Here is a 26,925-nt window from a genome sequence, read left to right on the forward strand (position 1 = left end):
ATCTGCACAGTGTTTCAAGTAAAAAAAATTTGACATTGTATTTTCGAAGTAGTCATTTTGCATAGGTTTGTATGGTTTGTAAAATTTTAAAATCAATGTTTTTTGTTTGGCATATATTTGAACCTGTTGGGGATAGGGGGCAGTATTTGCACGGCCGGATAAAAAACGTACCCAATTTAATCTGGTTACTACTCCTGCCCAGTAACTACAATATGCATATAATTGTTTGATTTGGATAGAAAACACCCTAAAGTTTCTAAAACTGTTTGAATGGTGTCTGTGAGTATAACAGAGCTCATTTGGCAGGCCAAAACCTGAGAAGATTCCAAACAGGAAGCGCTCTCTCTGACCATTTAATGGCCTTCTTGATCATCTCTAACCAAAACAGGGGATCTCTGGCATGACGTGACATTTTCTAATGCTCCCATAGGCTCTCAGAAGGCGCCAGAAAGCTGAATGGTGGCTTTGCAGGCCCTGGCTGAAAAACATTAGCGCGTGCCCGAGCTGACACCATGTTTACTTTCTCTCTCTTTGAACGAAAACAACCACTCCCGGTCGGAATATTATCGCTTTTTAACGAGAAAAATTGCATAAAAATTGATTTTAAACAGCGGTTGACATGCTTCGAAGTACGGTAATGGAATATTTAGAATGTCTTTGTCACGAAACGCATCGGGCGCGTCACCCTTATTTACCCTCCGGATAGTGTCTTGAACGCACGAACAAAACGCCGCTATTTGGATATAACTATGGATTATTTGGGACCAAACCAACATTTGTTATTGAAGTAGAAGTCATGGGAGTGCATTCTGACGAAGAACACCAAAGGTAATCAAACTTTTCTAATAGTAAATCGGAGTTTGGTGAGTACCACACTTTGTGGGTGTCAAAATAGCTAGCCTGTGATGGCTGGGCTATCTACTCAGAATATTGCAAAATGTGCTTTCACCGAAAAGCTATTTTAAAATCGGACATAGCGATTGCACAAAGGAGTTTTGTATCTATAATTCTTAAAATAATTGTTATGTTTTTTGTGAACGTTTATCGTGAGTAATTTAGTAAATTCACCGGAAGTGTTCGGTGGGAATGCTAGTCACATGCTAATGTAAAAAGCTGGTTTTTGATATAAATATGATCTTGATTGAACAAAACATGCATGTATTGTATAACATAATGTCCTAGGATTGTCATCTGATGAAGATCAAAGGTTAGTGCTGCATTTAGCTGTGGTTTGGGTTTATGTGACATATGTTAGCTTGAAAAATGGGTGTCTGATTATTTCTGGCTGGGTACTCTGCTGACATAATCTAATGTTTTGCTTTCGTTGTAAAGTGTGGTTAGATTAACGAGAGTCTTGTCTTTAAAATGGTGTAAAATAGTCATATGTTTGAGAAATTAAAGTAATAGCATTTCTAAGGTATTTGAATATCGCGCCACGGGATTACACTGGCTGTTGAGTAGGTGGGACGCAAGCGTCCCACTGGCCCAGAGAGGTTAATCTATAATTCTTTGAATGACAATATTACATTTTAAGAAATTTTCGAATAGTAATTTAGTAAATTGTAGAGCTGATTCACCGGATGCATTTGAGGGAAAATATTTTCTCAACGTCATGCGCCGATGTAAAATGCTGTTTTTATATATAAATATGAACTTTATCGAACAAAAGAATGCATTATTGTGTAACATGATGTCCTAGGAGTGTCATCTGATGAAGACTGTCAAAGATTAGTGCTGCATTTAGCTGTTTTTTGGTTATTTGTGATGCATGTGGTTGGTCGGAAAATGGCGATGTGGCTACTTTGACTATGTACTCCTCTAACATAATCTAATGTTTTGCTTTTGCTGTAAAGCCTTTTTGAAATCGGACAACGTGGTTCGATTCAGGAGAGGTGTATCTACAAAACGATAAAAAATAGTCCTATATTTGAGAAGAAAAAAAATATTAAATTTTGTTATGGTTCGGTTATGAATATGGCGATATGATTTTTTGCTGGATGTTGATCCCGCATGCGGGACGAGCGCTTTTTAATAACAAACTTTTATGTCATCTGTAAATATGTATATAATTGTTATATTACGAGCCTAGTTGGTTGCAAATAATGTGGAGGGAGTTGAAAAGAGGACACAGAAGAAGGCTGTTATATAAAACACCCATCTCTGGATTACATCTTCAAACTAAGGGCAACCAATGCTTTCATGACAGAGAAGGAGAAGTGTTCATACATGTATAAGGGTACATGTATGAGCTGAGTTCATCTTCATTCCTAAAGAGAAAGGAATTGTCCGGTTGGAATTTTATTGAAGATTTATGATAAAAACATCCTAAAGATTGATTCTATACATCGTTTGACATGTTTCTACAAACTGTAGTATAACTTTTTGACTTTTCGTCTGGACTTAGTAAGCACGTGCCTTGCAAATGGAGGTATTTGGACATAAAGATGAACTTTATCGAACAAAACGAACATTTACTGTGGAACTGGGATACCTGGGAGTGCATTCCGATGAAGATCATCAAAGGTAAGTGTATATTTATAATGCTATTTCTGACTTCTGTTGACGGGTATCTGTATAGCTTCTTTTGGTTTCTGAGCGCTGTACTCAGATTATTGCAAAGTTTGCTTTCGCCGTAAATCTTTTTTGAAATCTGACACAGCGGTTGCATTAAGGAGAAGTGTATCTTTAATTCTGTGCATAACACTTGTATATTTTATCAAAGTTTATGATAAGTATTTCTGTAAATTGATGTGGCTCTCTGCAAAGTCACCGGTGGTTTTGGAGGCAAAACATTACTGAACATAATGCGCCAATGTAACCTGAGATTTCTGGATATAAATATGAACTTTATCGAACATAACGTACATGTATTGTGTAACATGAAGTCCTATGAGTGCCATCTGATGAAGATCATCAAAGGTTAGTGATTAATTTTAGCTGTATTTCTGTTTTTTGTGATGCCTCTCCTTGCTTGGAAAATGGCTGTGTGGTTATTCTTGTCCAGGTGCTGTCTTAACATAATCTAATGCTATGCTTTTGCCGTAAAGCCTTTTTGAAATCGGACACTGTGGTTGGAGTAATGAGAATCCTATCTTTAAAATGATGTATAATACTTGTATGTTTGAGGAATTTTAATTATGAGATTTTTGCTGTTTTGAATTTGGCACCCTGCACTTTCACTGGCTGTTGTTAAATCGATCCCGCTAAAGGGATTTGATCCGTATCTCTACAATATGGTCATTACTTGAACTGGCTAGCCAGCAAGCTTAAGGTTTGCTAGCTAATAAGATAGAAACAAACCAAAATATTGTTTAGAAAGTTGCTTTTAGTTGCCTGGTTTGCTAGATTGACATATATTACATTTAATTTTAAACAGATGGATTTATTGGTGTTAAAATACAACAGTTATGCTATTTTGGACCACCAGGCTGCTGATGTCATGCAGCCTGTCATTTTTGTGTTTATACTTTTTCATAACGACAACAACAAGTTTGATGTCGGACGACAACAGAATGTTCATGATGTCACCACGACAACTGTCTACAGACATGTCAATAGAGGTAGTATAAACCAGCCTTTAGTCTTGAAATATACGTTTTTTTAGTACAGTACCGTACTCACTCTGTATAGTACATGGCCTCATGTGAATCCTTAAAGAGATGGGTGTGGCTAAGGCTTAAAAGGGTGTGAAAGAATGGGGGTAGACAAAGAAGAGCTCTCCAGTAGGTGTCCCAAAATATTCAAGGACCATTTGATCAACTTTCAAAGCAGAATTACTTTCCCATTGTTCCTCAAAAGTAGTGTATGATATAACATTTTCTATCTCTGAGTCTCTACTTTTATCCAATGTAAAAAACAATTTCAAATTTTGCTACATAAGACCAAAACAAGCCGGCCGGTCACATTAAGGCAATACACTTGTACTACCCATCAAAATTGACTGAAAATCATTTCTATCCCATATGCTATCAAAGGTGTGATCACTGAAGACATCTTTCACAATCATTGATGCAAAAAATAAATGTATCGTTCAGACATAATTACAACATACTGTATGTACACTGAAATCAAATAAAACAAATTCAATTAATGATAGAAACATAACGTTTAGCAGGTATTAGTTTGCATCAAGCCTGCCTTGAGCGTTTGGCCATAGGTTCTCATCCACATCGCAAGAGGGTGGCACGCTCATGGGGATGACAATCATATACCTTCTACCTGTATTGTAATCATGTATTGTATTTGTATTTATCATACAAAAGCAAGTTATACTTTGCTTCTTGAAAATCCTATATATTGAAAACTTGACTGCTGACATGCAAAACATTTTGGGACTATATTAACAGTGGACAAATATAAGAAAATACGCCAATATATTTTTGAGTGGATTATTCCTTGAACCTGTATTGTCTCAGGGAGTCTATGTCTATTTTACAGATGAGCCCTGAATTACAGAAATACATACATCACATTACAAATATAAAATGCAAGCAGAAAGAAAAAAACACGGTCATACAAAACAAACACATTCATGATGTGGACTATAAGACAGAATCACCTCTTCTCTCCACTCATCTACTCAGATGGGTCACCTCTAGCTTAATGTTGTGTGCGTGTGTTGTTAGTCACAGCCCCTCTATGTGTGTGACTCACAGTGGTTGTGCTGGGTGTGCTAACAAATTCCGGTGGTTTGGAAAAAGGGGATACCTAGTCAGTTCTACAATGAATACATCTTCTGCATTTAATCCAACCCCTCTGAATCAGAGAGGTGCCTTAATCGACATCCATGTCTTCGGCGCCCCAGGAACAGTGGGTTAACTGCCTTGCTCAAGAGCAGAACGACAGATTTTTACCTTGTCAACTCTGAGATTCGATGCAGCAACCTTTCGGTTACTGGCCCAATGCTCCTACCCACCAGGCTAGCTGCCACCAGGTTAAGTGAGTGTGTCAGTGAGCCGTGTGTGTGTGTGTGTGTGTGTGTGTGTATGGTAATGAGATTTGCTCCTCAGTGTCAGTAGGTGCAGCTTATCAAGGATTAAGAATTATGCTTATGAAGGAGGGCCGTTATGGGTGAAGTATGACTGCGTGTGGGCGGGCGGGCGCGGGCATGCATTGCGTGTGTGTGCGTGTGCGTGTGTGTAGCCTAGTGGTCAAGAGCGTTAGGCCATTAACCGAAAGGTTGCAGGGTTCAAATCCCAGAGCCTACTAGGTGAAAAATCTGTCGATGTACCCTTGAGCAAGGTGCTTAACCTTCATTTCTCCTGTAAGTCGCTCTGTATAAAAAAAATATATAACTTTGTGGGTGGGACACACGGGGTCAAACCATTTGATCTAATAGATTTATTTTATTAATCTCTCTCATTCTCCACAGAGACTTGCGAGTGTGTATGTCTGTTTGTACGTGCTACGTCTCAGAATAAACACTTATGGAAAGTCTTCTCACACTGTGTCATTAACTACACTGAATCTCTCTCTCAACTTTGATTTTCTTCACGGCAAACACCTTTGAAGATCACCTATCACTTGGTTCTCTCTCTCCCTCCTCTACCTCCCCCTCATCTCTCTCTCCTCAAGCTCTTTCTTTCTCTTCCTCTTCCCTCAGTGTGAAGGGCAAATATTGGGTTGAGAAAGGGAAAGGAGAGTGGGTACACTTCAAAGGGTCCTTGACCAGAACAATATTACACATCCTTAGCTTCTGTCAATAACGTAAGGGCATATAAAACCTGTACAGAGAGGAGAGGAGGAGACAAGGAAAGAAAATACATAATTTGAACAGAAAAGTAAGGAAATATTTTTCATACACATTGGTTTGACAGGAACAGCAGTGGCCAAGCAGGAAGTTCACGTCTGTCACTCTAAGGCCAAGAAAACTCCTTCACTCTTTCTTTCTCTGTGTTCTTAAACTTCACAGATGTATGCCTGCGTGTGTGTGAGATATATTTAGAGAAAGGAAGGGAAAACCGAGAGAGTAAGCGAGAGAGAGAATGTGTCTCCACCTCTGAATACCGACAGGAGTATTCTGTGTGAAATCGTTTATCCTTCCTCTTAAGGGCGTTTTGTATTCATAGGACTCTCAGGCGAATGCACACACACACACACACACACACACACACACACACACACAAGCGTGACTTCTTCGATCGCCTTGAGGTGAATTGTTAGAGTTTACTACAACAAGGAACAAAAGCGAAACCTGCATGCACACACACCTTATTGAGACCCACTCTGAATGCATATTTTCCATGCACTTAGCTCAGCCTTAAACCCTGTAACCATCACAAATGATAATCAAATCCTTCTTTTGTTTTCTCCCTAGGGTCAGAATGGCTTTGTCAAAGGAATCCACTAGAGTTTCAAAAATTATATCCCAAAAGATAAACCACGACAGATTATAAGCAAGAGAAACTACAAATACTTTTGTTGGAGTCTGATTTTTATTTATCAGTAATCTACCTGTTTTGAAAGAGAAGAGCCATGACATAGCCCTGATGGATCACACACACACACACACACACACACCACACACACGAAGAGGACAGAGTGAAGAAAGAAAGAGTGAATGAGTTTCCTTGGCGGGACATAACTTTACTGCCTGCATGTCGACTCCTGTCCCTTCCTGTCAAACCATTGTGAAGAAAACTCTGTCCTCTGAATATTTGAAAGACCTTGTCTTGTCCTTATACATTATCATAAAAGAGAAGAAAGAATATTCAGATTTACTAAACCTCCATCTTAAAGTTTAAACTCTTACAGAAGGAGGTAGATGTGCGTCTGTCGGTCACACATTCTCTCTTTCTCTTTTCTCTCACTCTCCCTCCATCTCTCTCTCTCCTCGCTGTCTCTCTTGGTGTGTCTTTGTCTCTTTGTCTCTATATCGCTCCATCTCTACATCCCTCACTCTATTTCTCTGTCTCTCCCTGAATATGTCAAAGACCTTGTCCTCATACATCATCATCTATCCATCTTAAAGTGAAACTCTTAACAGAAGGCAGAGTTCTGTCAGTCAGTGAAGCATTGAGAGAATCTAATGCAACACCTGTCTGTGTTTTTGTTACTTCAGACAACAAATTTACTATTTCCCCAGGTAGAGCATGGATGGAAGGATATGTGCAGAATTCCAAATATAATCCTTTCCCTTACCCTCATGGATGGGCAACTCTCTCTCTCACACACGCAAGCACACACACATGCAAGCAAGCAAGCACACAGGAGTTGTGTACCAGTAGTCTTTTTCTACTAAATAAGGATTTTCTCTATTCTCCAAACTAGTCCCCTAAACTTACCAACCCGTCCCTCCAAGTATAACAATAGAATCTAAACATAACAAAACTGTTCCTCTCTCTCATCTTTCCATGGGTCCTGAAGCTGCTGTAGTTCAGTGGAGTTCCCAATCAGTACAGTGGTTTCCAACCAGGTGTACTAGGACCCCTGAGGGGACTTGGCCTCTCCACAGGGGGTACTTGAGAAGACTCATGGAGACCATAGGCCTACTGGTAAATGCACATGCGGGGGTACTTCAGGGGTACTCCGGGCTGAGCAAAATTCAGTTGGTGATACAGTAACCAACCCGAAAAAGGTTGGGAACCGCTGGCCTAGTGTATGTGTATGTCACTGGCGCACCACCCCCCCCGCTCACAAGCTCTGGGGGGTCCGCAGGAGGTCTGGGCCCTACCCTCATATGAAAACGCCATAAGCCATGGCAAAATGTTTAGAATGACATGAAATGAGCTTTAAAACTACAAAATGTTCCCTCAGCCTCATGGCAAAATATATTGAATAGCAGGAAATGTGCTTGAAATTTGTAAAATGTGCAGAATAGCTTGAAAGTAGCTATAAAACTACCGTAAATTCCGGACTATAAGCCGCAACTTTTTTCCCAGGCTTTGAACCTCGCGGCTTAAACAATGACGCGGCTAATATATTGATTTTTCCCGCTTTCAATAAAAAAAAATTTAAAAAACACATTCTGTGACGTGCTCAGTTTTTTGGCGGCATGAAGCTTTCATTAGACCAATTAAATTGCAGAACTGGTTAAGGTCAAACAACTTTTTTGTTTACTGTTTAGATTAAATCGAGCGCTCTCAAACTTCCCATCATTCTGATTACGGTAGTCATTTTGTCACCCTCATCATGGCAAAGACACGGAGAAATGCATATGATGCAGCTTTCAAGTTAAACGATTGATCTGGCTGTTGGAAAAGGAAATAGAGCTGCTGCACGGGAGCTTGGTCTTAATGAGTCGATGATAAGACGTTGGAAACAGCAGCATGAGGAATTGACTCAGTGCAAAAAGACAACTACCGGTAAAGCTTACTGCAAATGTTTTATTTTTTGTTACAAGCCGTGTTTCGTTAAAGCCTATTTATTTTTGTTACAAGCCGTGTTTCGTTAAAGCCTATTTATTTTTGTTACAAGCCGTGTTTCGTTAAAGCCTGTGTAATGTTCATTTGTTTCAATGTACCGGTAGGCACCTGCGGCTTATAGACATGTGCGGCTTATTTATTTTCAAAATAATATTTCTTTTTAAATTCAGTGGATGCGGCTTAAGGTGCACTTAATAGTCCGGAAATTACGGCATACATTTTTCTCTCTGCCCCATGGAAAAATGTATAAAATTTAAGGAAATTTGCTTTAAAACAGCAACATTTTCTTTCTGCCCCATGGCAAAATGTGTAGAATAGCATGAGGTAAGCTAAAAAACTGCACATTTTTCTCTGTGACAAAATGTGTAGAATTGCAGGAAATTAGCTGCTGTGCTTGGAACTTGCGGGGGGGATCTCGTGAAACTGCAGTACACCACTGGTGTTTGTGTGCATGCCTCCTTGTGCATGTGTGTGTGTCTAACCTCAACAGAGTTGAGTGAAGAGGGTGAAGAGAGCACTCAAGCACCTGTGAAAAAACGAAAATGTCTCCAGGCGACACAGATTTGAACACATCACATGAACATACCAATGGTAATATGACAGTATGGTGTGTGTATGTGGTAAAGTTACATTATGCATAGTAAGGCTATATAAGTACAGATTCAACACTGAACTTTGAAGTCAAATCCATGAATGGACTACATGGATTTTCACTTAAGGACAACATTGTCATCTCGCAAACCCAAACGCGCTATGAGTATACGCACCGTTATGTTTTAAATAGACAGAAGATCTGATACAGCAGCATTGCATGTATCCGCATGTAGCCGAACAATTATCCTGCTGCATATTATAATTTCAGTCATCTATACATTTTTGTTGCATTTGCTCACTGCAAGGGGTGTTTGGGAGAGGAAAATGTTTCCCAAAACATCTCCCCGATAAGGATAGCCTATAACTAATAATAATAATAATCTTGGTCTTACGTATAAAGATGCCGATACTACTGTGTACAGGTCAGAGATTCAAAGGTTTGTCAAGTGGTGTGATGCACCATCTCATCCTCAATGTAAAGAAAATGCGAGGAGTTTATGGTGATATGGCGTTTGACCCCATATCTGTCGGTGACCACGCTCCTGTGGTTGGCCACAATACCAAGACAGCGCAGGTTAGATCGTCCAAGTACCTGGGCGTACACATGGACAATGTGCTGAGCTGGAAGGTCCAAGTAGAGTGTCTGATCCAGAGTCCAACAACGCCTCTATTTCCTACGTCGACTCAGGGTTTTTGGAGTTGACCAGAAAATAAATTCTCCCGTTCTACTATGCGACATAGAGAGTATCCTGATATATGGCATCACAGTCTGGTTTGCCAATTTGTCAGTCAAACTGAAATCTCAAATTGCCCACCTTATACACTGCCATGCAGACTATTTTCTTAACAGACAAGCAGAAAATTATTATTTCAGATTGCTCCCATGTACTTCACGCTATCGGGTCCCTATGAGTAAGCTGGACAGGTAAACAGTAAGCACAGGAATAAGATGAACAGGTAAAGCTGAGCTATGTTAGTATGCCACTGATTGCATATTCCATTATTCTAAGTATTATGTATGTGGCTATATGAGAAGTGTACAATGTGTATGATAAGGGTAATGTGCAATGTATGTATGTATTATGTTGAGTGTGCAATATACAGTGTTTATTTTGTATACAGGAGTACTGTGTATAAGACAATTTTCCCCTTGAGGACATTAAAGTTCATCCTATCCTAACTACACTTCAGTGTTCAAGTTTCAGACATTCAATCTTCTCTGTTTGACTGACAGAGGTCTAATGATGCTATGCAAATAGTCGCACGTACGCACACTGAGGTGGCTTATGGCCCTATTGAAACTAATGGAGCGTGTATTCTCAGAGAGCAAGAGAGAGCGAGAGAGCAAGCGTGAGAGACAGCGAGAGAGATATTCAGTATAGTTAATGACTTTCCATAAGTGTTTATTCTGAGATATAGCACATACAAACACACATACAGTGCCTTTGGAAAGTATTCAAACCCCTTGACTTTTTCCACATTTTGTTACGTTACAGCCTTATTCTAAAATGTATCATCAATCTACACACCAAACCCATAATGACAAAGCAAAACTGTTTATTAGAAGTTTTTGTAAATGTATAATCATTTTTTTAATCAATTTTAGATTAAAGCTGTATTGTAACAAAACGTGGAAAAAATCAAGGGGTCTGAATACTTTTCGAATGCACTGTACACACAAGTCTCTGTGGAGAATATAAAAGTATATCAGAAGAAACATTTGAACATTTCAGTGTTTCTGGAAATAAACAGACTGAAATAACACACTGACCAGCTATTAAGAGTAAGTCTGCTGACAAACACACCAACATGGTTGCTTACACAACAGGTGGGCCTAATTTATTTATTTCAAGTGACTGATTTCCTTATTATGAAATGTAGCTCAGTAAAATCTTAGAAATTGTTGCATGTTGCAATTATATTTTTGTTGAGTATGGTTTATATTACCGTAGGCTATATGTACAAATGAAAAACCACAAAAAACAGAATTTCAAGTGTAAAATCGTTTTTGTTTGTTGAGTGCCTTTGTTACAGCTATGAAACAAAAATTATGTGTGTTGAAACACAGAAAAAGCTTATTTTTATAAAACAAAACGAATAAAAATACCAAAACCGCAAGACATGTGGTCAATTAAGAAAATATCAATAGCTTACACATCAGTATAGGCGCTATTATTATTATTTTAAGAATTATAGATACAGAACTCCTTTATGCAATCCTGCTACCGATTTTAAAATAGCTTTTCGGTGAAAGCACATTTTGCAATATTCTGAGTAGATAGCCCGGCCATCATGGCTAGCTATTTTGACACCCACCAAGTTTGGCACTCACCAAACTCAGATTTACTATAAGAAAAATTTGATTACCTTTGCTGATCTTCGTCAGAATGCACTCCCAGGACTTCTACTTCAACACCCAGTGTTGTTTTGGTTCCAAATAATTCATAGTTATATCCAAATAGCTGCGTTTTGTTCTTGCGTTCAAGACACTATCCGAAAGGTGACGCGCCGGCGCATATCGTGACAAAAAAAATTCAAAATATTCCATTACCGTACTTCGAAGCATGTCAAACGCTGTTTAAAATCAATTTTTATGCGATTTTTCTCGTAAAATAGCGATAATATTCCAACCGGGAGACGTTGTATCCGTTCAAACACTGAAAATAGAAAATGGAGTCATCACATGCACGCACGCACCAGTGTCATTGTTCTCAGAACGACCACTCTCCAAAACCCCTACTGTTTTTCGCTCAGGGACTGCAGAGTTATCATTCCACATTCTGGCGCCTTCTGAGAGCCGATGGGAGCCTTAGAAAATGTCACGTTACAGCAGAGATCCTCTATTTTCGATAAAGAGGCTACAGAAGGCCAAGAAATGGTCAGACAGGGCACTTCCCATATAGAATCTTCTCAGGTTTTGGCCTGCCATATGAGTTCTGTTATACTCACAGACACCATTCAAACAGGTTTAGAAACTTTAGGGTGTTTTCTATCCAAATCAAACAATTATATGCATATTCTAGTTTCTGGGCAGGAGTAATAACCAGATTAAATCGGGTACGTTTTTTATCCGGCCGTGAAAATACTGCCCCCTATCCTAAACAGGTTAAAACTCCAGTTTTGTTTGTGATATTAAGATTCTAACAATGACAGTGTGTTATATAGATTTATTTAGGAAAAGTCAAAGACGAGGGGGACATGACTTTAAAAATAAATTTGTTTTGAGTCATTTTGATGCTCTGTGCCTTTCTATTGTTAATATGCACAGTCAGAAATAAATCCATTAATATTTCATTTAGAAAGGTAATTCAAAATATGATACTAAGCTATTTATTTCAAAAGAACAGAATAGCATGTTTTGAGTTGTATTTATCTGTGCTTTGTAGCAAATGCTATGGCTGTGACATGTTTCGCAGAAATCACAGTCCCTGCCCTACCACAGTCAACACACATATTTTACAGTAAAAATATAATGGAATATCCCAAATGGCTTTCGCTGATTGTCACCAGTAGCCTACTCACAAAAGGAATGCACGGAGCCACAGTTATTCTAGGAATACGTTTTATTTTATTTTGAATATTTTGAAACAGAGACCATCCGCGCAATTTCTATAGTTCTTTGGCAAAAATAGATTAATTAGAAACCTTGAAATCTGCTCTTTCTGGTAGGGTATAGCAGTCAAAAAGTCTGGCCTGCACCAAAGATGTGCTATTTAGTAAGGTTCTTGCTTCTCTGTCAATGCATGCTGTCAGTGCACTCTGAGTCTCGTCATTCTCTATTCGATAATTGATAACATTGTCACCTATCACACTATTGTCAATGTAATCTTGTCTTCAGGCCACATCTATTATTTTTATTATATGCGAGAAATTAGTTCCAATATAGTTTAGGTGTAGTTTGGATGGGCCAGCTGGGTGGGCAACTGTTGTTTTAGTCAGAAAACACACTATGATCTTATTTTAGTATTTACAGTCTATGTGCTTCTGGATCAATCAATACATTTTCCGACTGATTACAATTTTCATTTGGTGTCTTGAGATTTCTTATGACCTATTTGAACATAAATGCATTAATTTAACAATTTAATATGGTATATTTATACACTTGAAATGTCAACGGTCAGAATGACCATCTTGGCCATTCTAGTAGTTATAGAATTCCAACGCTGTGAATGATAATGATTACAAGTGTGTCTATAACTTTCTCACTCATTATTCAGGATTCATTCAGGACTATCCGTAATCATGGTAGCGTCCACATTAATTTAGAAGTGTTTAGAAACATATTCTATTCTTATTTACAAGAAAAGTGACTCCAAAATGACACAATGCATTATTTACCATTCTACAATGAATCGGTCAAAATAAAGCATATAATAAAAAAAAGTTTAGCACGGGTAAGCCAATGACGCAAAAATGGGAATCTTGTTTTCTTTTCTATTTGAGAAATCCCTGCTTATCCAATGTCCCATCAGCCTAGCCAGCCAATTAATTTACTTGATCTCCACTGTAAAAGGAATCTAGACCTTATTTCCCCTTGCTTCTACACTAACATTTGGTTTGCAGCAATGGGGGGTTGTACAAACGTTGCTGTTTGTCTCTTGACATTTGCAACATATTTTTTCCCAAATCAAATCAAATGTTATTTGTCACATTCGCAGAATACAACAGGTGTAGACCTTACAGTGAAATGCTAACTTACAAGCCCTTAACCAACAATGCAGTTAAGAAAATCCCCCCAAAATAAGAGATAAGAATAACAAATAATTAAAGAGCAGCAGTAAATAACAATAGCGGGGCTATATACAGGTGGTTCCGGTACAGAGTCAATGTGTTAACATGCGGGGTGCACCGGTGTCAAGGTAATTGAGGTAGTTATGTACATGTAGGTAGAGTTATTAAAGCGACTATGCATAGACAATAACAGAGTGTAGCAGCAGCGCAGAAGAGGGTGGGGGGTGGGGGGGCAAAGCAAATAGTCTGGGTAGCCATTTGATTAGCTGTTCAGGAGTCTTATGGCTTGGGGGTAGAAACTGTTTAGAAGCCTCTTGGACCTAGACTTGGCGCTCCGGTACCGCTTGCTGTGTGGTAGCATAGAGAAATGTCTATGACTGGGGTGGCTGGTGTCTTTGACAATTTTTGGGTCTTCCTCTGACACCGCTTGGTATAGAGGTCCTGGATGGCAGCAAGCTTGGCCCCGGTGATGTACTGGGCTGTACGCACTACCTTCTGTAGTGCCTTGCAGTCGGAGGTCGAGCAGTTGCCATACCAGGCAGTGATGCAACCCATCAGGATGCTCTCGCAGCTGTAAAATCTTTTGAGGATTTGAGGACCCATGCCAAATCTTTTCAGTCTCCTAAGGGGAAATAGGTTTTGTCGTGCCCTCTTCACGACTGTCTTGGTGTGCTTGGACCATGTTAGTTTGTTGGTGATGTGGACGCCAAGGAACTTGAAGCTCTCAACCTGCTCCACTACAGCCCTGTCGATGAGAATGGGGGTGTGCTCGGTCCTCCTTTTCCTGTAGTCCACAATCATCGCATTTGTCTTGATCATGTTGAGGGAGAGGTTGTTGTCTTTGCACAACACGGTCAGGTCTCTGACCTCCTCCCTATAGGCTGTCTCATTGTTGTTGGTGATCAGAACCCACCACTGTTGTGTCATCAGCAAACTGAATGATGGTGATGGAGTCATGCTAGGCCGTGCAGTCATGAGTGAACAGGGAGTACAGGAGGGGACTGAGCACACACCCCTGAGGGGCCCCCGTGCTGAGGATCAGCATGGCAGAGGTGTTGTTACCTACCCTTACCACCTGGTTACAGTTGCAGAGGGAGGTGTTTAGTCCCAGGATCCTTAGCTTAGGGATAAGCATTGAGGGCACTATGGTGTTGAACGCTGAGCTGTAGTCAATGAAAAGCATTCTCACATAGGTGTTCCTTTCATCCAGGTGGGAAAGGGCAGTGTGGAGTGCAATAGAGATTGCATCATCTGTGGATCTGTTGGTGCGGTATGCAAATTGGAGTGGTTCTAGGGTTTCTGGGATGATGGTGTTGATGTGAGCCATAACCAGCCTTTCAAAGTATTTCATGGCTACAGACGTGAGTGCTACGGGTCGGTAGTCATTTAGGCAGGTTAACTTAGTGTCCTTGGGCACAGGGACTATGGTGGTCTGCTTGAAACATGTTGGTATTACAGACTCAGACAGGGAGAGGTGGAAAATGTCAGTGAAGACACTTGCCAGTTGGTCAGCGCATGCTCGGAGCACACGTCCTGGTAATCCATCTGGCCCAGCGACCTTGTGAATGTTGACCTGTTTAAAGGTCTTACATCGGCTGCGGAGAGCGTGATCACACAGTCATCTGGAACAGCTGACTCTCATGCATGTTTCAGTGCTACTTGCCTCAAAGCGAGCATAGACGTTATTTAGATCGTCTGGTAGGCCCATGTCACTGGGCAGCTCTTGGCTGTGCTTCCCTTTGTAGTCTGTAATAGTTTGCAAGCCCTGCCACATCCGACGAGCGTCTGAACTGGTGTAGAACGATTCGATCTTAGTCTTGTATTGACGCTTTGCCTGTTTGATGGTTCGTCGGAAGACATAACAGGATTTCTTATTAGCTTACGGGTTAGAGTCCCACTCCTTGAAAGCGGCAGCTCTACCCTTTAGGTCAGTGTGAATGTTGCCTGTAATCCATGGCTTCTGGTTGGGATATGTACATACAGTCACTGTGGGGACGACATCCTCAATGCAATGATTGAGAAAACCAGTGACTGATGTGGTGTACTCCTCAAAGCCACCAGAAGAATCACTGAACATATTCCAGTCTGTGCTAGCAAAACAGTCCTGTAGTTTAGCATCTGCTTCATCTGACCACTTTTTTATAGACCGAGTCACTGGTGCTTCCTGTTGTAATTTCTGCTTGTAAGCAGGAATGAGGAGGACAGAGTTATGGTTAGATTTGCCAAATGGAGGGCGAGGAAGGGCTTTGTACGCGTCTCTGTGTGTGGAGTAAAGGTGGTCCATAATTATTTTTCCCTCTGGTTGCACACTTAACATGCTGATAGAAATTAGGTAAAACTGATTTAAGTTGATCTTGAGAATTAACGTGTCAGGACGAGATGAGACTGACATCTTTTTCAGCAAGTCGAAATCATGATTCAGCATAATATTGTTATTGATTTACACAAAGAAATGTCATTAGAAAAACTGGTAAAATAACATGAAATGCAACTCGTTTGTTGTCTTACCAGCTTCAGTTTGAAGTGATTGCGTGAGCTGTGTAGTTGGCTACCTCCTCTGAACAGTGTTCTGATGAGAAAGCACATTTTCTATGCCAGGTGAAATCGCGTATCATTAGTTCATTGTTATAGATGGATTCCAAACAGCTTAATTAAACAAACGCAAATGCAGCTACTTTGCTGTTATTCATGCTACACTGTTTGACCTGACTGTGTTAGCCATAGTTGGCTAACTAGCAAGCAAGGGATAAGACCATTGCCAACCAGCTTAGCAACGGAACATTTAGAATGAACATCCATAGATATACAACAAAAAGACTTATCTGGCAACCTAACTGATAGCCGGCTTGGTTATCAACCATAGATGTGTCGGGACCAGGGCTATATTTTTGTTGATGGATGAAATAGTAGCCTATGAACACATCTATCAAAATAAAGTTTTTTATTTAGTTGGTAACCTGTTGTATAAAAGCAACTGTACACTCGAGGTTGGGCAAAATTACTTTTTTAGCACGGCTGTGCTGATCTATGGTACTTGGCTCCGTAGTATTCAGAGCCTTTGCTAGGAGACTTGGAATTGAGCTCAGGTGCATCCTGTTTCCATTGATCATCCTTGAGATGTTTCTACAACTTGATTGGAGTACACCTGTGGTGAATTCAATTGATTGGACATGATTTGGAAAGGCACACACACCTGTCTATACAAGGTCCCACAGTTGACAGTGCATGACAGAGCAAAAACCAAGCCATAACACCGAATACATTTTCCATAGAGCTCCGAGATCTGGGGAAGGGTACCAAAACATTTCTGCAGCATTGAAGGTCCCCAAGAACATAGTGGCCTCCATCATTCTTCAATGTAAAAGTTTGGAACCACCAAGACTCTTCCTAGAACTGACTGCCTGGCCAAACTGGGAAATTGGGGAGAAGGATCTTGGTCAGGGAGGTAACCAAGAAACTGATGGTCACTCTGACAGAGCTCTAGAGTTCCTCTGAGGAGATGGGAGAACCTTCCAGAAGGACAACCATCTCTGCAGCACTCCACCAATCAGGCCTTTATGGTAGAGTGGCCTGACGGAAGCCACTCCTCTGTAAAAGGCCCACTTTAAGTTTGCTAAAAGGCACCTAAAGGACTCTCAGACCATGAGAATCAAGATGGAACTCTTTGGCCTAAATGCCAAGCATCACAGCTGGAGGAAACCTGGCACCATCCCTACAGTGAAGCATGGTGGTTGTAGCATCACGCTGTGGGGATGTTCTTTAGCGTCAGGGACTGGAAGACTAGTCAGGATTGAGGCAAAGATGAACGGAGCAAAGTACAGAAAGATACTTGATAAAAACTTGCTCCAGAGTGCTCAGGACCTCAGACTGGGGCGAAGGTTCACCTTCCAACAGGACAACGACCCTAAGCACACAGCCAAGACAATGCAGGAGTGGCTTTGCGATAAGTCTCTGAATGTTCTTGAGTGCCCCAGTCAGAGCCCAGACTTGAACCCGATCGAACATCTCTGGAGAGACCTGAAAATAGCTGTGCGGCGATGCTCCCTATCCAACCTGACAGAGCTTAAGAGGATCTGCAGAGAAGAATGGGAGAAGCTCCCCAAATACAGGTGTCCCAAGTGTCGTGTCTTTGCGAAGCCGGATTAAGTGATTTGACATGCTATTCTATAAAATAATTTCTCTGTAATTAATATTACCTGATTAAGCTACTCAGGTAAATAATTAACTAGAAAGTCGGGGCACCACAAAATAATGTTTATAGGGCTGTTATCTTCCGAATAAAGTCTTAACCTGATATGGATAGGGGGCAGTATTTTCACAGCCGGATGAAAAAACGTACCCGATTTAAACTGGTTACTACTCTTGCCCAGAAACGAGAATATGCATATTATTTGTTTTGGATAGAAAACACTCTGAAGTTTCTAAAACTGTTTGAATGGTGTCTGTGAGTATAACAGAACTCATATGGCAGGCAAAATCCTGAGAAAATTCCAAGCAGGAAGTGGAAAGTCTGAGAATTGTAGTTCTTCTTTTGATTCTCTATCGAAATGCCAGTATCTGTGCTGTTACATTGCACTTTCTAAGGCTTCCATTGGCTGTCTAAAGCCTTTAGAAAGTGGATTGAGCCTTCTCCTGTCTCTGGGCAGAGTATAGGATCTCAGTTACTGAGTGGTCTGCCTGAGGACAAAGAGATTGGATATGCGCATTCCCGCTAGCACGCTGTTTTTTCTTTTCCTCCTTGAATGAATACACTATTGTCCGGTTGGAATATTATGGCAATTTTACGTTAAAAATGCCATAAAAATTGATTTTAAATAGCGTTTGACATGCTTCTAAGTACGGTAATGGAACATTTTCACTTTTTGTGTCTCGAATTGCACACGCGTGTTACCCTTTGGATAGTGACCTGAACACACGAACAAAACGGAGGTATTTGGACATAACTATGAATTATTTCGAACAAAAACTAAATTTCTTGTGGAAGTAGCAGTCCTGGGAGTGCATTCTGACGAAGATCAGCAAAGGTAATACAATATTTCTAATACCAATTCTGAGTTTAGGTTGCCCCGAACTTGGCGGGTGTCAAAATAGCTCGCCGTGATGGCTGAGCTATGTACTCAGAATATTGTAAAATGTGCTTTCACCAAAAAGCTATTTTAAAATCTGACACAGCGATTGCATAAAGGAGTTCTGTATCTATAATTCTTAAAATAATTGTTGTGTATTTTGTCAACGTTTATGATGAGTATTTTTGTAAATTCACCGGAAGTTTTTGGTGGGAATACATTTTCTGAACATCACGCGCCAATGTAAAAAGCTGTTTTTGGATATAAATATTAACTTGATTGAACAAAACATACATGTATTGTATAACAATGTCCTATGAGTGTCATCTGATGAAGATCATCAAAGGTTAGTGCTTCATTTAGCTGTGTTTTGGGTTTTATTGACATATATGCTTGCTTGGAATATAGCTGTGTGGTTATTTTGGTCTATGTACTCTCCTAACATAATCTTATGCTTTGCTTTCGCTGTAAAGCCTTTTTGAAATCGGACAACGTGGTTCGATTCAGGAGAGGTTTATCTTTCAAATGGTGTAAAATAGTCGTATGTTTGAAAAATTTAAATTATTAGATTTTTGAGGTATTTGTATTTCGCACCATGTGATCCCATTGGCTGTTGGCTAGGGGCCTAGATGTAAGAGGTTTTAAAGACCTGGTAATCATTTACGTCAGTAGCAGTCAATATTTAATCCTCACCTTATTTAGTCTCATCTGAAAGTTGTAAATTATTGGTTATCTTCACGAACCCTGGCTAAAAAGTTGAATCAGCAATTCAACATTAGGTTTAATTATTTATTTACTAAATAATGCGTATTGACAATGTTTTGGGACACAAATGTCTAGAACATTAATATCTCAAGTTCTGAGAACATGCCAACCATGTTCTATGTATGTTTGGTGGGACATTGATGGAATATTCTCCTAACCCTCAGAAAAATGGACACATGAATGTTCTTGCAATGCTCTCATTAAATGTTTCTAGAACATTATTATCTTATATTCTGAGAACTGGCAACCATGTTTTGTGTATGTTTGGTGGGACGTTGATGGAATATTCTCTTCGCCCTCGGAAAACTGGACACGAATGTTCTGGTAACGTTCCCATGAAACATCTCTAGAACATGAATATCTTATGCTTCTGGGTAAATACTATTTGACATTAAGGGAATGGTCTCTTGTAAACATTCCTTGCACATCATGGGAACATTCTCATGAAAACATTAGTTAAGAGAACGTTCTCTAAAGTTGTGGGAAGGTTTGTTGTTAGCTGAGTAAGTGCGCTCATAAGAGACAAACAGAAAAAGAAAGAGGGAGAGAAAGGGATTAAGGTAGGGAGAGCTTAGAAGATTGGTTTCTTTCAGTACATCAGGTGCTCCATTAAACTGGTGTAGTGAAGTGAAGAAAAGGGAAGAGATCAGGGGAGAGAGAGGGAGAGAGGTAATAAAGTGATAATGGTATGGACTTGCGAAGGGAAAGGAGTTGATGTGTGCTTTGAGCAGTGTGACCTCAACTAGAGTTCCTTCCTTGAAAATACTCTAAACATAGACACATCCACCGCCCCATCCCAACCACCACCCTACCACACATGCAAACACGCAAACACGCACCCCTCCAGTTTAGCTTAATCTTAAAGAAGTGTTTGTTGATTGCAAAATTAAGGTCTTTGACAAAACACTGCAATATGACTTGCGGTAGATTGGCGACAATCATTATTGAAAGTATAATTTTATGAGCGAAGACAATATAATATCGAGCCTTCTAATTGTGTGACCTATGACGTGTGTGTGTGTGTGTGTTGTGTGGGAGCGTGTGGCTGTGTGTGTGTGTGTGTGTGTGTGTGACCTAAGGTAGTGTTATCCAAATCAACAAGCTCTCAGTCTCAATGCAGAATCCAATGTCCAAACCCTTGTCCACAAATGTCAAATTTCGAAGGTTAAGTTTAGGCATTCATCCCAAATGGTTAAGTTAAGGGTTAAGGTTTGGGACGGGGTTAAAATAGCACTGGAAGAGAACACACAACCCTCGGAGCCGGAGCTCGCGGCTTACACCTATCCACAATGCCCTAGCAAAGCCCAAGCATACTTACATTTTACATTTACATTTACATTTTAGTCATTTAGCAGACGCTCTTATCCAGAGCGACTTACAGTAGAGTGCATACATTTTATTACATTTTAAAATATTGTTGATTATAATAGCGCTCACCATTGCCCCTAGTGGACGGTTTTGAAGTAATCTCCTGATGCCCTGTTTAGCTTGATGGACATCTAATTTCGCAGTGGATCTTGAGTGACCTGACTGTGTCCAATATGGGAAGTTAAGACAATAATTGTTTGTCTCTATAACTGGTAGAATCCACCCGGTCACAATCTGATAAAACCCCAATTCATTCAACTCTAGCCCTCGAACACACACACACACACACACACACACACACACACACACACATACACACAGCCATGTTTCCGTACATTTTTGGGGAGTAAATATTTATTCCCATTCAAAATCCTATTTTCCCGAACCCCTAACCCTGATCCCAAACCAAACTCCTAACCCTACCCCTTAAAGCTACAATAGCATTTTTACTTATTGCATGTCCTGAATTTTCAGAATGTTACTTGTTTTCCTATTATATCAGGACATTCTGGTCCACACACACACACACACACACACACACACACACACACACACACACACACGATTGTTGTGTGAGTCAGACTACTAGACTGAACAAAACAAACTCCACTCTGTCTGACCGGCTGGGGATCAGGAAACAGACAGAAGTAGCAGAACACAGAGACAACAGCAGAGTGACTAACAGAGAGAAAGAGAGGGAAGGAGGGAGGGAGGGAGGGAAAGAGAGAAAAATAGGGGGGAGGGAGAGGTGATATGGACTCTGAGTGAGACTAGGTTGACACAGAGAGATTCAAGAACAGACATCACAGGAGGGATGACAGTGGAGCGTGAAAGAGAGAGGGAAGACATGGGCTCACGCAAGACAGTGAGGACGTCTTGTTCGAAAGAAGCCACACACACACACACACACACACACACAATGATGTCTCTCTAGTTAATTAATCTCTCATCTCCAACTGCCTCTAGGATAACCACTCTTTCTCTGGCATTTTGTGTGTGTGTGCTACAGTATAATATGCTTTTAACTTAAATTTCCATGACAATCCAGTACAGTAGCTAGGAATAGAGTTGGAATTTGTAACTGACAAATTTGGGACTTGACACTAAAAGGCACAGATTCATAGGCAGAATTGAAAATTGGATTTTAGAGCGCAGTTTGCAAGAAAGAGAGAGAAAGAGCAGGTGTTGACAGCATTGTCCATAATGGATGTGACAGCAAATCTGTCTGTTTCCTGGATCATAGTTTGTTTGAATTCACTCTTCATTTTTGTGACAGACCAAGAGTATGACAAACTAGTTGAACTCCAGGAGGTTCCTATGAGATGTGACTGGCAATGGGGCTGTGGTGTGTGTGTGTGTGTGTGTGTGTGTGTGTGTGCGTGCTAATCTACTGCAACTAACTCACACAGTTGGTTTCTCTCTGTTAATTTGAGTTCTTTGAGTTTCCTCTGTTTTCCAGATGTCTATATTCAAATTGAACACAACTAAACCATATGACCCTCGCAGTGGTGATTTTAGTATGTAAATCTTGGTGGGGCAAACTCCCCCCAAATTTTTGGAAGATGCATGCCAGCAAAGCCACTACACAACAGAACACAACACTAAACAATACATTAATTGCACTATAACGGCGACAAGTGGTGCCCACAAACGTTTAGGGCCTACATAAAGCTGACCCAACAGCAGACCTTTCTTTCCAGCACCGTGGAGTGAAACCTTACCACCGCTACACCTGGCTATCAGCAGAGCCTTGTCTGGCAGCAAAACAATTCATTCAGGCTCGCTTATTGCCTTTTTTAAAAACATAGCTGATATGGCTGACCATATCTCCCTGGCATATTACATCATTTATGCAGCAGTATATAAGACATTTTTGGACTCACCAGAATAGAAAGAGGAGTGGGAGGTGACCCACCAGTGATGCTGGCCTTCTAGGCAGAGTTGCAAAGAAAAAGCCATATCTCAGACTGGCCAATAAAAATAAAAGATTAAGATAGGCAAAAGAACACAGACACTGGACAGAGGAACTCTACCTAGAAGGCCAGCATCCTGGATTCGCCTCTTCACTGTTGACGTTGAGACTAGTGTTTTAGCTGGGTACTATTTAATGAAGCTGCCAGTTGAGGACTTGTGAGGTGTCGGTTTCTCAAACTAGACACTCTAATGTACTTGTCCTCTTGCTCAGTTGTGCATTGGGGCCTGCCACTCCTCTTTCTATTCTGGTTAGAGACAGTTTGTGCTGTTCTGTGAAGGGAGAAGTACACAGCGTTGTACGAGATCTTCAGTTTCTTGGCAATTTCTCACATGGAATAGCCTTCATTTCTCAGAACAAGAATAGACTTACGAGTTTCAGAAGAAAGGTCTTTGTTTCTGGCAATTTTGAGCCTGTAATTGAACCCACAAATGCTGATGCTCCAGATACTCAACTAGTCTAAAGAAAGCCAGTTTTATTGCTTATTTAATCAGAACAACCATTTTCAGCTGTGCTAACATAATTGCGAAAGGGTTTTCTAATGATCAATTAGCCTTTTAAAGTGAAAAACTTGGATTAGCTAACACAACATGCCACTGGAACACATGAGTGATGGTTGCTGATAATGGGCCTCTGTATGTAGATATTCCATAAAAAAAGTCATTTACAAGATTAACAATGTCTACGCTGTATTTCCGATCAATTTGATGTTATTTTAATGGACAAAAACAAGGACATTTCTAAGTGACCCCAAACTTTTGAACGGTAGTGTATATATTTTTTTACATTGTTTGCAAACTGATATGACACGTATTAATGCCAAAATAAATGTAGCCACCCCCCCCATTTTTTTATATATATTTGTTTTACAAAAAATGTGGGTCTCAAAACACGAGGGGCTCTGAGCATACCACAAGCTTTTCATTTTCAAAGCCTTTTACATTTAATTCAGCTCGTTGTCATGCTAATGTAGCTTTTTGTGACCTGCGGAAACAACTTTGAAGACTACCACCACAACATGTAAAATCCTCAAAAGTTGATTTGAGAAACCTGCACCCCTCTGTCAACAGAGCTTGGTGCCTAATATCGGATGTATTAGGTTACGAAATCAGATATATACTGGATATACTGTTAATTAAATGTTAGAGAAAGACCCTACTGAACAATTCAGAACATAAATTGAATAATCATATTTGTTTTGGTACAATGTATTTTCTAACCAGCCAGGTCACCTGTGATACAAGTCAGTTTTCGATGTCCATCCATCCAACTCCCGATGTCTGTGGTCATCGGGAGTTGACGTGGAAACCGGCCACTAGCGGCAACAGTGAGCGCTGTTACCTTCAAGTAGATTTCTTTTTGGCACGGTATTGTGGATGGGGATGGCATCTGCCTCTGATTCCAAAGGTTGCAAGTTCAAATCTAGCAATGAAGTGTTTTTTTATTTTTTAATTTTTTTAAACCTATCCCAAACCTTAACCCTTACCATAATCATTCAGAGTTAATGCCTAACCTTAAGATTTGAGTTCATCCTAAATTTAACCCTAACCTTAAAAATTCAGAGTTAATGCATGAACACAATTTGACGTTTGCAACAACTTCGAAATTTGAGAAACATGGATGAACGTCTAATTCTGCTGTGAGACTGTGAGAGCTAGTTGTTTATAACATAAGGAAGGGACATTTCATCACCAAAGCGCCTTTTGACCCACTCTGGGTAATGTATGTATTCCTCCATGAATATACATAGATAGAGACTATATTTAGTAAAACATTAGAGGACATCAGTATGCAGCATTTAGTACCACCATCTGTCCTGGAGTCTCCTCCTAGTCTCTACTGCTGATTAATAACTAACTGGCTTGCTGACTGACTGACTACTGGCTCCACTCAGGTATACTGTCTCTCCTCTTTCTTCTGTTTCTCTCTCTCCCTCTTTCTCTCTCTGTGTGTATCTGTGTCGCTGTGTCTCCATCTTGCTCTCGCTCTCTGACACACCTCTCTTTCACTCTTCTCTCCTTGCTCTCTCGCTCACCCACTCTCTTTCTCCCCTTTGTCTCTCTGCCTCTCTCTCTCTCTCTCTCTCTCTCGAGTCGTTCCACCCCAAAAAACACAAGAGGATTTTGACACCCACCATCTCAGATTGTTCTGAAATGGTTTCTGTAGTTGGTAACAGATGTGATTAACATTTTATTGAAATATAATTTAATCTCTGAGAAATTAAACTAATTGATTGCACCCAAATTGGCCCGTTTAATTTATAGGATTCAGATAATACTCAATAAATATAGTCCCCAACATCCTAACTTCTTCCTACCAATGAGTAGAATATGAGAAATCCCAAAGAAATTGGTCAAAAGCCACCCATGGACCCCCCCACACCAATCCCACCCCAGAAAACAGTGTCAGTTCTCTATGTTTGACAAGTAGTATAAAGCTGTGGCTTGGACTATTCCTTCTCCATACTATGTAATGTATTCCCTGTGAATCTGATGATGTTTTTTTTCTCCTGTTCAGAGAAATGAGTCATAGAAGTCGCTTGCATTATTTACCATAAAGTAGTGTGAAAGTACCAGGTTTTGACCACTAACGCCACATTATTTTATACATTTTGCTGGTCTCTTGCTGTGTTTATTAAATAGATCACAACATTTCATTCATTATGAAAATAAATAGTTTGGTCATCCTCACAATTCAAGCCAGTCCTTCAGAGCATCTCTGAAGGATTGGAGTGTCTGGTGTAGGCTACATTCTATTCCGAGAACTTCGGCATTCTATTCCGAAAACCTCTGCCCTTCTGCCCTTGTTGGTGTGTGAAATATACAAGAGAAAACTTGTATAGACTGGAATGCTCCCAAGATACAATAATGGAATCATGATACCGTAGAATGTTTGAGTACCACTGAGAAGTAGAAAGATTATCATTTGATGAAAGTTTTCTTATCTACCTGGGAGTAGGTATCTTGCCTGAGGGCAGTGATGTACTGTAGGTTTAGAGTGCACTTCTCCTAAGTACTACCCTAGGGGAGGACAGGTAGATCATAGTGAATACACACACCTCTAAATGACCTCCAATAGGCACACACACACACACACAAGGACAGATTTTCCCTGAAAAGTAGGATTAAATGCCCAGTCAAATACATCATTCATGCTGAGAAATATCCACCAGAGACATACTACACATAAAGAGAGAGAAAGAGAGGGGGGGCAGAGAGAGAGATAGAAGAGAGGAAGAGGTCTAAAGAGTGAGATAAGTGTGTCCCAAAAATAAGTGAAATTATATCAAAATAAAAAGAGGGCAGACAAAGTAAGAGAACAGGAAGATAGAGTCAAGATGGATGGATGCATAAAGAAAGTAAAAAGAGAACCTTAAATGAACCACTAAATATGACAGATGAGACACTCACTCTTAAAGACAGAGAAAGAGGGGGAGGAGGTGGAAGAGGAGAGGTACGATTGAAACAAAACTGTCACATAATTTCTCCTCTAATGCTTTGTCCTTTAATAAAAATAATCATTACTTAATAAATCGTCAATATGGGAATATCATGATGGTTTCTAGAAACACTCATCGTCACTCACTGACGCAGGTAAACCATTAGCCAATGATAGGAACTCAAACTCTGAAGATTCAACCTTCAAGGAATAAAAATGATTTAAATCACACCTTTATAGATCATCAATATGGGGAATTTCATTACGTCCTAAAGACGTCACAATCACTCTGACGTAGGTAAAATGTTTAGCCAAAAGCAGTACGCCATTGAAACTCAAACTCGGATGATTTATCATAGGCTAGTGACTAAAGCAATTTGGTTTATAAAGATCTCGCGTCTGCGTCTCAAATGGCACCATATTATTATATAGTGAACTACTTTCGAACAAAATGTAATGAACTATGTAGGGAAAAGGAGTACCATTTAGGACGCAGCTCTAGTGACTAAAGCCATTAACGTGACATTTTAAAGATTCTATCTATCTCACAGCCTTGGCTGATAGATGTCCTAGGCCCTAGAGGGCTCTTCACTATACACTTCAATTACCCTCTAGTACCAACAGT

General features: G+C 40.1%; 1 protein-coding gene across 3 annotated transcripts in view; it reads right to left on the reverse strand.

The window, feature by feature from the left end:
* The window catches only part of htr2cl1 (5-hydroxytryptamine (serotonin) receptor 2C, G protein-coupled-like 1), a 198,924-nt gene that overhangs the window by 77,262 nt on the left and 94,737 nt on the right, over positions 1 to 26,925 (reverse strand). The window lies entirely within an intron of this gene.

The sequence above is a fragment of the Salmo trutta genome, chromosome 8 (assembly GCF_901001165.1).
Source record: "Salmo trutta chromosome 8, fSalTru1.1, whole genome shotgun sequence".
Taxonomy (NCBI): Eukaryota; Metazoa; Chordata; class Actinopteri; order Salmoniformes; family Salmonidae; genus Salmo; species Salmo trutta.